The sequence below is a fragment of the Cryptotermes secundus genome, unplaced genomic scaffold (genome assembly GCF_002891405.2).
Source record: "Cryptotermes secundus unplaced genomic scaffold, Csec_1.0 scaffold478, whole genome shotgun sequence".
In the NCBI taxonomy this organism is placed as follows: Eukaryota; Metazoa; Arthropoda; class Insecta; order Blattodea; family Kalotermitidae; genus Cryptotermes; species Cryptotermes secundus.
In genome coordinates, this window is record NW_019721767.1 from 717,458 (window position 1) to 729,685 (window position 12,228).

At 41.4% G+C, this 12,228-nt stretch overlaps 1 protein-coding gene across 1 annotated transcript in view; it reads right to left on the bottom strand.

Moving 5' to 3' along the window:
- Positions 1-12,228, bottom strand: part of LOC111875712 — a 220,563-nt gene that overhangs the window by 121,284 nt on the left and 87,051 nt on the right. The window contains exon 2 of the mRNA XM_023872172.2: positions 9,765-9,879. The gene's annotated coding sequence lies outside the window, so the exon portion shown is untranslated. The remainder of the gene's footprint in view (positions 1-9,764; positions 9,880-12,228) is intronic.

Sequence of the window (12,228 nt, forward strand, 5' to 3'; positions counted from 1 at the left end):
ATTGTTTACTGTGTATATCCATGCTAAAGTCATTAGTCAGATAGCAGAACATACTAGGAAGTAACTAGGAATATATTGTAACGATTTTGCTCGAAATATTTCTAGTCAATGGCTCAGTAAACACTTTTCAACGTGCAAAAATGGAAGATGTGTCTCAGTGGACGAATGTTATAGCTCGCTGCTAGGCAAGAGTCAGCGCGCCAATGAACTCGCTGGCTAGGAATCACGTGATTTGTGTTTTCTGTGTTGTCTGTGAGGAACATACATAACGAAGACCTGTTGTAGCTTAGATTAGTGCAGAACACAATGCAGTGCGGTGTAGTCTAGGAGAATTTTTAGTAGAGTTCCGAGGTTCCAAGGTGATTAAACAAGAAATGGCAAAAGGACTTTATAGTTAATTGAAGTGCTAGTTTCTGTGTTGAGATCCGTTACCAGGAGACGACTAGTGAAGGCGGAATATCCTAGTGTGTGTGTAACGGTGAACTGCAAATTGTGTAAATCAGCGATAGCCCTATATTAAGTGCGATTAAGAGAACTTGTAACCGAAGTGCCAATGAATTCAATGATCCTAACTAGAACCCATTATTTTTGTCACGCGTGTTCCCTACACGTGACAATTTTAATGTGTCTTGAAACTTCACTGGGAGGCGAAACTTCGCGACATCCTTACTTCCTGAACACAGAATTTCTTTAGGAATGAAAGGTGTACACTCAGCTACAGATGTACTCCTTCCTGATGTACCCTTAATTATTAATATAATGCCTATAATATGTTAAACTGACCGACCTAATCCTTCCAGTCAAACTACGGCCCTGGGTTCGACTCATTCTCTAACAGAAATGAGTACCAGGAATATTCCTTGGGGGGGGGGGGTAATGGGCGACCGGCGCGTAAGGCTGACAATCTTACCGCCATCTGTGAGCCGATTGTCTAGATAATGTGGGAGCCTCGACTTCTCACGGCCCTATGGGCCTCCACGGCATGTTATAGGGATAGTTTTATCTTTTTCTTTTTTTTTACCTATAAGTTGTTCTGGAATATTAACTGTGTTGTATTCTAAATATATATGAATCAAAACTCCATCATATAAAACCTCTAAAATCTTTATTGTTACTTAAACGTCTATGTATTAAGTCCGTGTTAGTGTTGAATGGTCAATATTAATGATTGTTGCATTATTGACAGACTTTAATTAAAGATCTGCAACAGGATGCTGAAATACAGAATCATTTTATTGTTACGTATAAATAATTCGATTGTTATATTTCTACTTCTTCTAAAACAAATTACTTCAATCGAAATCATGTAGAATGAAAGAAATAGGATTCCTGAATTCAACTTTTTCACTTTACCTTTGATTTCAACTGGCCGTTCATTAGTAATTTAATGAAATCAGCATTTACAGGAGTCTCACAGTCTGGAAACCATTTTGTCTACTCGCGCAATTGTTCGAGGCAGGTGCTGCAAGGTCTGCACTCTCAGTTGAATTACTCTATGGTCACAGGAGCAGGATACGGCAGCAGAGAGAAGACCAAAAATTGTAATCTTCAATCGGGTCACGATCCCCTTTCAGAATAGAACTTGTTTTACCGCATCTGTCGTCCTTTCACACGTAATACGAAGCTATTAGTGCCATCTTCTGAGCAACCTTTAGGCTGTAGCTTCTATAATCTGTGGTTGCCACATTTTAACGTAGCTTTCCAAAGAGTTAATTCTTACACCTGGTGGGGTCTTGAAATGTACATTTTTTCCATGGCTCCTTCCTTGGCAGTCATATTTCGTAATATCTTTATTATAAATTCTACGCAGTTCTAGCAGTCTCTTACATGTCAGTAAATAAACACCAGCGCCAACAGACTGAGTCCTCTGAAATCAGTGGCAGGTTACAGAAAAACAGGATAAAAAGTAAGACAAGCGCTACCTGCGAGAAGACCTGAAAGAATACCAACAGAATTATTCAGAACATACTTTAAGAATGCCACTAATAGAATATTTCGGAAGCTGTCCGAATATCATCCTAAAGGAGGAAGAAAAACAGTTCGGCCAGCAAAGAAATGGAAGGAACAATACGTCATATACGAAGGTCGGAAGAGGTGACAAGGTCCTAACCTTGCAGTTGATGATGATGATGATGATGACAGCTGAGTGTGAAACTTGGTGCTTTGCATAGACTGAGAGTGTTTAGAATATTGCATAAAACAACAAGAGTAAGCCTACCTAAGAGAGGCGCTGTAACAGGAGAAGTATGACTGTTATATAAAATGGAGCCTCACAAAGTGTACGCTTCATAAAATTTACTGGGATGGCTAAATTAAGGATAAGAGGAACGGAGTATGTAACCCATTAGAGGTAAAAAAAGTAAAGGCATACAACATTTTGATACTGAAATCTCAAGCCAACTGGATATTCGGGTTATGGAGGCAAAGGTGAGAGGACAACATAAAAAGTGGTCCTAAAAGTTGGCTGTACCGCCCCGTGAGGGCTGTGGGATTACCTAGGGAGGGGGGGTAAGAGGCAAGGGACTGTACGGGGCCCTGGAAATGGGCCCCTCCGAGCGCGTTCTTCGCTAATTACAGACTGAAGTGCCTTTTCAGACTAGGAAACTGGTATTACTTCAGCAAGCCCATCCATCGCATTAAAAATTTACTAACAAGGAAGTAGTTAATAGCCGATCGCAGTGGCCGCGCGGTCTGGCGTATGGAATGTCTCCACCTTCTGGAATGCTGGGGTCATGGGTTCGATTCCCACTTGAGGCATGGATATCTGTGTGCGTTTATTCTGTGTTTGTGCTATTGTGTGTATAGGTAGCGGCCATACGAAGGGCTGATCTCCCATCCAAGGAGTCCTGCTGGCTGTATATAGGATTACGAATCGGAAAATGCTACCAGTGCTCAACAAAAGCTGTAGAGCCATACATGAATGAATGCAGTATCTTATTTTGTTCTGATTAACTTCCTTAGCGGGGTTTGCAAACCGCTATTGAGAATAATGCTTCCTACAGTGTAAGACAGAGCGCTGGGGGTCAGTTTATGGAAACAAAGGAAGCGATGACCCCAAAAAGTGTGGGTAACACTGGTTTACACGAATAGCGTATGAGGAGCTTCATAACTTATACTCTACGCCAAATATAATTAGAATGATCAAATTAAGGAGGACAAGATGGGAAGGGAATGTAGCACGGTTGGGAGAGAAGAGAAATGCATATATGATATTGGTGGGAAACCCAGAAGGAAAGGGACCACTAGGAGGACCAAGACATGGTTGGGTGGGTAATAATAAAGTAGATCTTAGATAGGACGTGGCGTATCGATCTGGCTTAGGATAGGGACGGCTGGAGGGCTCTTGTTAACACGGTAATAAACCTTCGGGTTCCATACAATGCTGGGAAACTCTTGAGTAGCTGCACAATTGGCGAATTCTCAAGAAGGGCTCAGCTCCATGAAGTTAGTTAGTGCATGAAGACGTGAGCTTGGAGAAAGTCCAGCACTAGGATTTTATAAACACAACGTTAAACGTTTTAGTGCCGGTCACGGTAGCCGAGCGGTCTAAGGCATGCACTGTCTTCGCTCGCTCGGAAGCTTGGATCGTGGGTTCGAATCCCACTCAGGGCATGGATGTTTGTGTACGTTTTTCTGTGTTTGTCTACAGGTAGAGGCCTTGTGACGAGCTGATCACTCGCCCAAGGAGTCCTACCGAATGTTTAAGATCTAGTAAACCGAAGTGAAACGGAGAGTTTCGTGGAGGTAGGCCTAGGCCCAAATTGGGGCTGTAGCGCCACAGAAAAAAAAAGTTTTAGTTCAATAGAAACAGATTTTCCTTGACAAGCTCAGTAACAATAAACTTTCAAGAAAAATCGATACTTTAATTCGCTATTAATCATGTCGATGGCACAGAGTCCGCCCTGAGAAGCTAATGGTGTTCCGGATTGTTAACTATAATAAGCCTTACGAATCAAGACCGCACACCCAAAATACGTATAATCTTTAAGGCCCATTTCAATAACATTCCCTCACCTACTCCTGGGTTTCTCAAGTGATTTCTCCTTTTGTGTCGTTTGGACTAAATTTATGACGCAGTTTTCATTTTCCCATTTTTGCCACTTGGTGTTCTGATCGGAATGAACCTACCCCGGAGGTCTGGAGCAGAACTCGTAAGTCTAATTTTTTTAAGTTGGTTATTTATCGATGCTGTCCGTATCGAAAGTGTGTAGCATCAATAAAACCTATGTTGTTCTGTGTTGTAAAGCCATGAATTAAAGAAAAACCCGATGTTTCAGAGAAGAATATTGCTTCCATCTTCAGGGCCCAAAAGTAAGCCAAGAAAGATACCACAAGACGCAGGAGACAAACAAAGTGAAACCCTTCACAGACAATGATTGCTCTCTCATTGGCTCTCCTATGGTTCATTTTAGGTTTAGGTTTGTCTACATGTGACCGAATTTTCCATAATTATAAAATTTTCATTTCATCTGATATTAAGGTTACCTTGGTTTTCAAAGAGTGATCCGCGTAACTGTCTCCGCTCACACAGAAATTAAGTCAGGTGAAAACTCTTACGTAATTCTACTCGTGTTGTCTCATTGTGTGGGAGTGACGTTAAGAAATCAAAATGACGTAAGTCTGAGGTTCTCACAGCCGTAATTATGAAGAGCCCTACCTTCTGGGATACAGTTCCGTGTGAAGGTAAAATTATCCCTGTGCTTAACTAATTAAGCACTACGCCATGAAAACATATGGCGTCGTGGATGTATAGACCCACGTTTTCTTGACCTCGGCACTAGTAGGAGGTGAGTGGTCAACTTCACGCTCCGGCCGCTTTACCTCCGGTGAAAGAGCCTACGGTATCCATTGGATAGGAGGCTGGGTCTGCACCAGAACCGGTCTGGACGACATGGAGAAGTGAAAATTCTTGTCCTCACCGAAACTCGAACCCCGACCCCTCGGTCGTCTAGCCCTTTGAAATTCAATAGACGTTTCTGAGAACCACATCTACTGCATTTGCAGGATTACTTCATATTATCATTAAACTAGGCACTATAACTTCTCAATGTATGAAGCAGGTTTGCTTCTTGTTTCATGCTGGTTTCTTGCTTGTCTTACTGTTCAACTCTGAAGATGCAGGCGCCAGGTTTCTCTGAAATGTCAGCGGACTTTCGAGGGGCTACACGGGTTATATGCGAGAAGATAGAACTCTTAAAATCAAAATAATGTTCATGAAGAAATTAAGAGCAGACACAGGTCAGGGAACTCACTTTCAGTTTGGAATATACTCTATTCTGCACAGCATTCTTGAAGACTATAATTTTCTAAAATGTACTTCGATCCATTGTTTTATACGAGTGTGAAACTTGGCCTCCATAACAGGAATATGAACACATTTAAACAATTAGGAGTTTCATTATTTCTGATTTTTACTAAATATTGTGATAAAATTTAGGACGATAAGATGAGCAGGACCCGTAGAACGCACAGAGATGAGAATTGAAGAAATCCCAGCTTGAACACCTGCAAGAAGATATCCTGCCATTTGGGAGACCTAGGCGTATATGTGATGATAATATTAAAATGGATCTAAGAATAAGAGTGTGAGAGCGTGGACTGAAATCATCTGGGTCAGGATATGATTCAGTACCGAGATGTTGTGAAGACAGCAAGGGACTCACAGAACCCGTAACAGTGGACAATTTCTTGACCAGCTGACGGAGTATCAACTTCACAAGATACACGAAATTGGCCTAGGTGCAAACTGTAGAAAATTACAGCGATGGAGAGCAGCGATTTATATGTATATATAACAGGTGAAGTTTAATGATACGTAGGTCAGTTTCGGTTGAATGACCGTGCTTGGTTCCGGTTTCAGATGCCACAGGCCAACATTATGCAAATCATACATTTCTGAACGAATGATATAGTTCTGTAAAGCATCAAGACTGTGGTAAGAAAGAGATTTGCTCAAAATGATGCAGCTTATGGTTATGTGTCGGCGGACTGCAAGTGCTCCGGGCCTTTTCTGATTGTTCCTTATAGTTCCGGAAAAAAATAAATTACACATAATGTGCATGCACTGTCCTGACTAACGGGTTTCGTGATTTTCTTCAGTCTATTCATTGAACATAGCCGGGGTGGGCCAGTTAATATAGCGAGGGGATAATGGCTGGATGACCGGAGTTCAATTTCTGACAGAGGCAAGAAATTTCTCTATACTTCACAGTGTCCAGACCAGTTCTGGGGCCCACATAGTCACGTATCCAGTGGATACCGGGAGCTGGTACCCTAGAGGTAAAAGCAGCCAGGGTATGAATTTGGCCACTTGCTTCCAAGTAGTATTGAGGCAAAAATGATGGAGCTATACCTGCACTCCCCCATATGTCTTCATAAAAAAGAGCCCAATTGATTTAGTACTTGGTCAACTTTGTCTTACCTAATCCAGTCAATTGTAGGACTTGAGATTTCCACATCAGTGGTTATGAAGAGTTCTGTCTTCTGGGATATAGCGCTGTGTAGGATCTGAGGCTCTCACAGCGGTGGTTACGAAGAGATCTGTCTTCTGGGATATAGCGCTATGTAGGATCTGAGGTTCTGACAGCGGTGGTTACGAAGAGATCTGTCTTCTGGGATATAGCGCTGTGTAGGATCTGAGGCTCTCACAGCGGTGGTTATGAAGAGTTCTGTAACCTGGGGTATAACGTCGTGTTGTCTGTTAAATATTAACTTCTTGATTTGCTTGTTGTCTGTTTCATACTATTTTCTTGCTTTGCTCACTCTTAAAGATTGAAGATGAGGTGACATGTTCCTCCGGTAAGTATGTCGAATACAACGAACTACACATTGTTATATTCCAGATGACAAATCGTCTTATCCATGAATTGTTGGCACAAAGGTAAAGCTGTCCCTGTCCTTAACTAATTACGGACTACGCCATGAACACGTATGAGGCAGTGGATGTATAGATCCACGTTTTCTTGACGTCAGCACTAGTAGGTGGTGAGTGGTCAGACTCACGCCCCGGTCGCTTTACCCCTGGGAAAGAACCCCCGGTACCCATTGTGGGCCCCAGAGCCGGTCTGAACAACATGGAGAACTGAAAGTTCTTGCCCCTACCGGGACTCGAACTCTGACCTCTTGGTCGCCCAGTCTGTAGCCAGTCACTATACCGACTGCAATATCCCGCCTCCCAATAGTTGGCATAGTATTTTAAAATGCTCCACGGCAGATTTTGTCTCATATGGCTTTTTCAGTTCGTGATCATAACAGAACTAACTGAAATATTTGAATCTACACAAACTGTGTTGAGAAAATAAATAAATATTCAGTAAAAGAAGTGTTCTCGCCGAACATTTGTAGATATAGTTGGAGTTCCGTGTTTTCCCCCTCATTTGTTGAAAATAATAACCGTTACGTAGCACTCACGAAATTGTTACACACATGAAACTACGTATTGGATTGGTTACTGGCGGGCTACAGATGCGGACTTCGAGCGCCTAAATGTCTTCAAATGGAACATGAACTGTACGTTTACAGTCCACTTGCACTTCAGCACTAGTGTATAAGCCTCTGTCTTCAGTTGCAAGTATACCTTGAAGCATTCTTAGCAGAAATAAGCTTAAGCACTGGATTAGAGTCCTAGCAGTTAGCAGAGAACAAATTTAAAGTAAAGGTAAAATGTACTTTTATGAATGCATAAACTGGAAAATGATCCATAAGCCGGACTGATATTTTCCTTACAGTTTTTATTTAACGGAATGCAATGTACATTTTTGTCTCAATTTATTTACCAGTAAATTTTGTGATTTGATTTTGAAATAATGTGTTTCTATCTGAATAATTAAAAGACCAAAAAAAAAAAAAAAAAAGCAAAATGTGATAGAGATGAATTGGGGTATACATTTCCGCTCTTCTTAAGCTTTCGTTTTATTTTTATCGTCATATGAGAGATTCCAACAGTCTAAAGTGTTGAATTTACTTGCGTCATCACCATCTTCATCACCATGCAGCACCATAATCATCGTGAAATATGCACTGCTTCATTGCCCTTCCTAGATCCTTTACTTGTAGCTGTTCTCTTCATCTGTTATTCTAATTCGAGGCTCTCTTCGCCTGATTTTTTTCCTTGGCACTACAGCCCCAGTGGGCCTAGGCCTACCTCATGAACTTCTCCGTTCACTTCGGTTTTTCTAGATCTTACACATTCGGTAGGACTCCTTGGGCGGGTGATCAGCTCGTCGCAAGGCCTCTACAGAAATACAGAGAAACGCACACACACGAAATAACATCCATGCCCTGGGTGGGGTTCGAACCCACGATCCCGGTTTCCAAGCGAGCGAAGACAGTACATGCCTTAGACCGCTCGGCTACCGTGACCGGCCTTCACCTGATTAGGCCGACTATTTCTATTCACTCTGTATAATGTAATGTGTTGATGGCAGTTGCTACCGCAGCCGCTTAAAACCCATTAACCTATTCTGCCCTCGCTGGAGATGAAACTGTTCACTTAATGGTTCTAACTGGATCTTATTAACTGTGTTGAGAAAAATATTTGGATCTGAGCGAGAAAGAGTAACAGGAGGCTGGAAAAAATTAAGTACAGTAAACCCTTGTTAATCTGGTTACAATTAATCCGGATGTAGGTTAATCCTAATCGAAATATGAAAAATGCTATTCGTAGTTGAGTTCGTACTATAAAAGACACCTGACACTTACGAAGGCAAAAGAGTCACTTCTCTGTTCAGACAAAACTTGACAGTTTCTTGAAACTGGTATTATTAAGCTCAAAAACAAGTACAACTTCTGAGATTTCTATCGATGAAAAAATATAATTCTTATTATAGCTTTTGAGTTAAGGTTCTATAGTGATATTTATTTATTTATTTATTTATTTTCATCAGCACTACTTACAGAATTAAATCTTCCATTTATTTGTATTCTGAGCGTTTTTCTTTATGACGACGATTTGCTTCGCCCGGAATGACGCCTCCCGTAGTTCCTCAACATTAATGAGGTTTACTGTACTGAAGAACTTAATAAAATTGCACTCTTTACTGAATGCTATAACATTAAGGAGGGTAAGTGGGACATGTAGCATGCATGGGAATGATGAGAAATATAAGAGATTCAGTCAATAAAACAGAAGGGAAGAGGACAGTAAGAAATCTTGGCGTAGTAAATAAAGGCGAGGTAAAGATTTCCACGTGTATAAATAACTAAACACTATGCCATGACGACGTATGGGGGAGTGGATGTATAGGTCCACCCATTCTTGACCTGGGCACTAGTCGGAATCTAAGCACTGAAGCAAGGAAACTGTTACAATTTGAAAAAATATGATATGCAGCGATCGAGGATGTAGATTGGGTTCATCTGGTTTAGGAGAGTGGCTAGTGGCAGGCTCTTGTTATAAAGGCAATGAACATGCAGATTCTATGAAAGGCGGGCAATATTGTTAACCATCCGATCGGCTATTGGCTCCTCCTCGCAAATGACTCAGTCCCATATGAGGATTGTTGCTGAAATTCTCTCGATTTTGGCGGCAAAACATCCATATTTTCAATTTACGGTCATTATATTATGCCTCCGTATATATCGCTATAAATCAGACATTCACAAGACGTACCTTACGCTTTTAATTCTAGTAGGAATTGGCTAGCGGCGGACACACACGCATTTGCCTAGGCTATTAATATACTTGCAATTAAGAGCGAATGGATTAAACACAAACCTCCGCCTTAACATCACAAAAATAGAACATCAATTAATGAGAGTTTTACCTGACTCGGTTCACGTTGTGACGAAGTCACTCACTCCAGTCGAGTGATGCTCAATGAGCCAACCTAATGAGGTAAACTTGCTGTCCTCCTTCGGCAGCCAATGATGGAAGATTAACTGAAAAGAAGAAGAAAGTATTGAACAGAGTTGTAAAGGAAATATAATTCTTAAAGAGATCGGATATGTCGATACGAGAGAAGTTGCAATGCAAAATCTTTTGGAAAACTTTGACAATTGACTCATGGTAACGCATTTTGTTCGTCCCTTCTTTGTTTAGAGTCTTAAATTAATTGTCTCGTATGAGTTGTTCTAGAGATAAACAGAGCAACAAATGCGGCAGTGCAGTGTATATACACTGGCCACCAGAACACACGTAACCAAGATCCATCCATGGCTCTACAGCCCTTTTGTTGGACCTTGGCGGTTTTTAGTTTCTTGATCTTTTACAAAGTCGGTTGGAGTCTTTGGACGATGGATCAGACAGTCGCAAGGCCGCTACCTGCACACAGGACAGCACAAACAGAATAGAGGGACACAGACATCCCTGCCTCGAATGGGATTCGAACCAATGATCCCAGTGTTCGAGCGAAAACAGTTCATGCCTTTGACCGCGCAGCCACTGTGATCTGCCTCTATAATACATAATATAATATGTACAGCATAAGGGTTTGCTCAAATCATTACAAAAACCTGATGATGGCCCTGTGTGGCCGAAACTGATCGTTGAATTTAATTGAAAACATGGACTAGGTGGTGATTCGACCGGTAATCTGTGAATTTATATTAGAGATTGCATAGTGTGCTTGTATCACATAAGCGATAAAGAATTTGCCTACTATGTGGTTCTAACCACTGCTACGGGCCGGCTGTCGTGAATGCAGTTTTAATGATTACAATTATGCAATTTCCTCCAACCTCCTGTCACCTCATCTCTCTTTGGTCCAAATATTCTCCTCAGCACTTTGTTCTCAAACACCCTCAATCTAAGTGCGTACCTTAATATCAGAGACCAATTTTCACACCAATACTGAACCACAAGCAAAATTATGTGTTTTTTATATTATAGTTTTTACGTTTTTAGATAGAAGACAAGAAGACAAAAGCTTATGCACTGAATGGTAGCAAGCATTACTCGAATTTAGTCTCATCTTAACTTCCCCCTATATCAAGTTTTGACTTCCACCATGCACTTTCACAAATTTGCTGTCCAAAAACGGGATTTGTGCTTTCCTGTGTCATATAACATTAAAATATTTGAAGAAAGCAGTCTTCTGGGATTTGGCACCGTGTATATATGGTGTTAACCGACGATTCGGAGGAACGTATCGCCTCCATCTTCAGGGTAGAAGGAAAAATATAATAAACCCGCAAGCGAAGAGACCGTGAGAACCGGCTACTGCTCTCTGCATTCACAAGCCAATTCACCTGCTCTGAAGATGGAGGCGATACGTTCCTCCGAAACGTCGGCTAAAACGAAGAATACACGGCGCCAAAACCCAGAAGACGACTTTCTTCAATTCTAACTTCTGTTTTATTGTTTTTTCTTTTCTATTAATTAAAAAATATCTGTAATACAGAACAAATAAGACACAGCACAACACAAAATTAACTCGAGACAGAACGATCTATGTACATAGCAGGTATGTGTTATGTTATCAGCACGACTGAGGAAGAACACGTACACTACGCGAGATTTTGATTGGACTGTTACGTTGAAGTATCGACATAGCAGCTGGTGAATAACGGGGAAGTATCGAAGAATTTTGTCCGTTAAATAGTGGCCAGTTAAATCAACTATTTACTGTACGTCTTTCTGTCCGTTCCGTACATCTGACACCTGACAATTGTTTCTCAACTGCAGGTGGAGTGAGGCTGTGTGAAACCAGACGCCGCCGTCCCCGCCTCCGACGCGTGGTTATGTTTGGTAACTCACGCATCAAAAGGCGCCGCATGTACATGAGCAGTGAAATACTGTTTGCTAGAGACTAAACAAAGTTGCCGCCTTTACGTTTGAACCGCCTTCAACTTCACTTACTGTACAGTACAGTTCGTGTCAGGTTAAACATTTAACTATCAAACATAGACTGAGGGCTTTGTTCATTTTAATATAAATCGACAAGTAAATTGTAAACTAGCTCCGGGTGCCGGGGAAAGAACTTGTTACGGGCTGAGCCGGCCCGCGGTCCATAGCTTGACACTTCTGGTTTGGGTTATGAAGAAGGAACAGATGCTGGGAGCGTGCCAGAAGCCTGGCAGGTCATCGCTGTCCTTCAAGTTCCTTTTATTTACTGTCTAAAGTAAAAAAAAAAAAAAAAAAAAACATATTTCTTTACTCTTTACTTCTTTCCATTCTTTCTTCCTTTATTCCTACCCCTGTAAACAAACATATTGCCCCTTTCCTTCCTTCTCTCCTTCTTTGTTCGGGACTTGTTAGAGTGACTGGATCACGAAGCTGACCACTTCTTC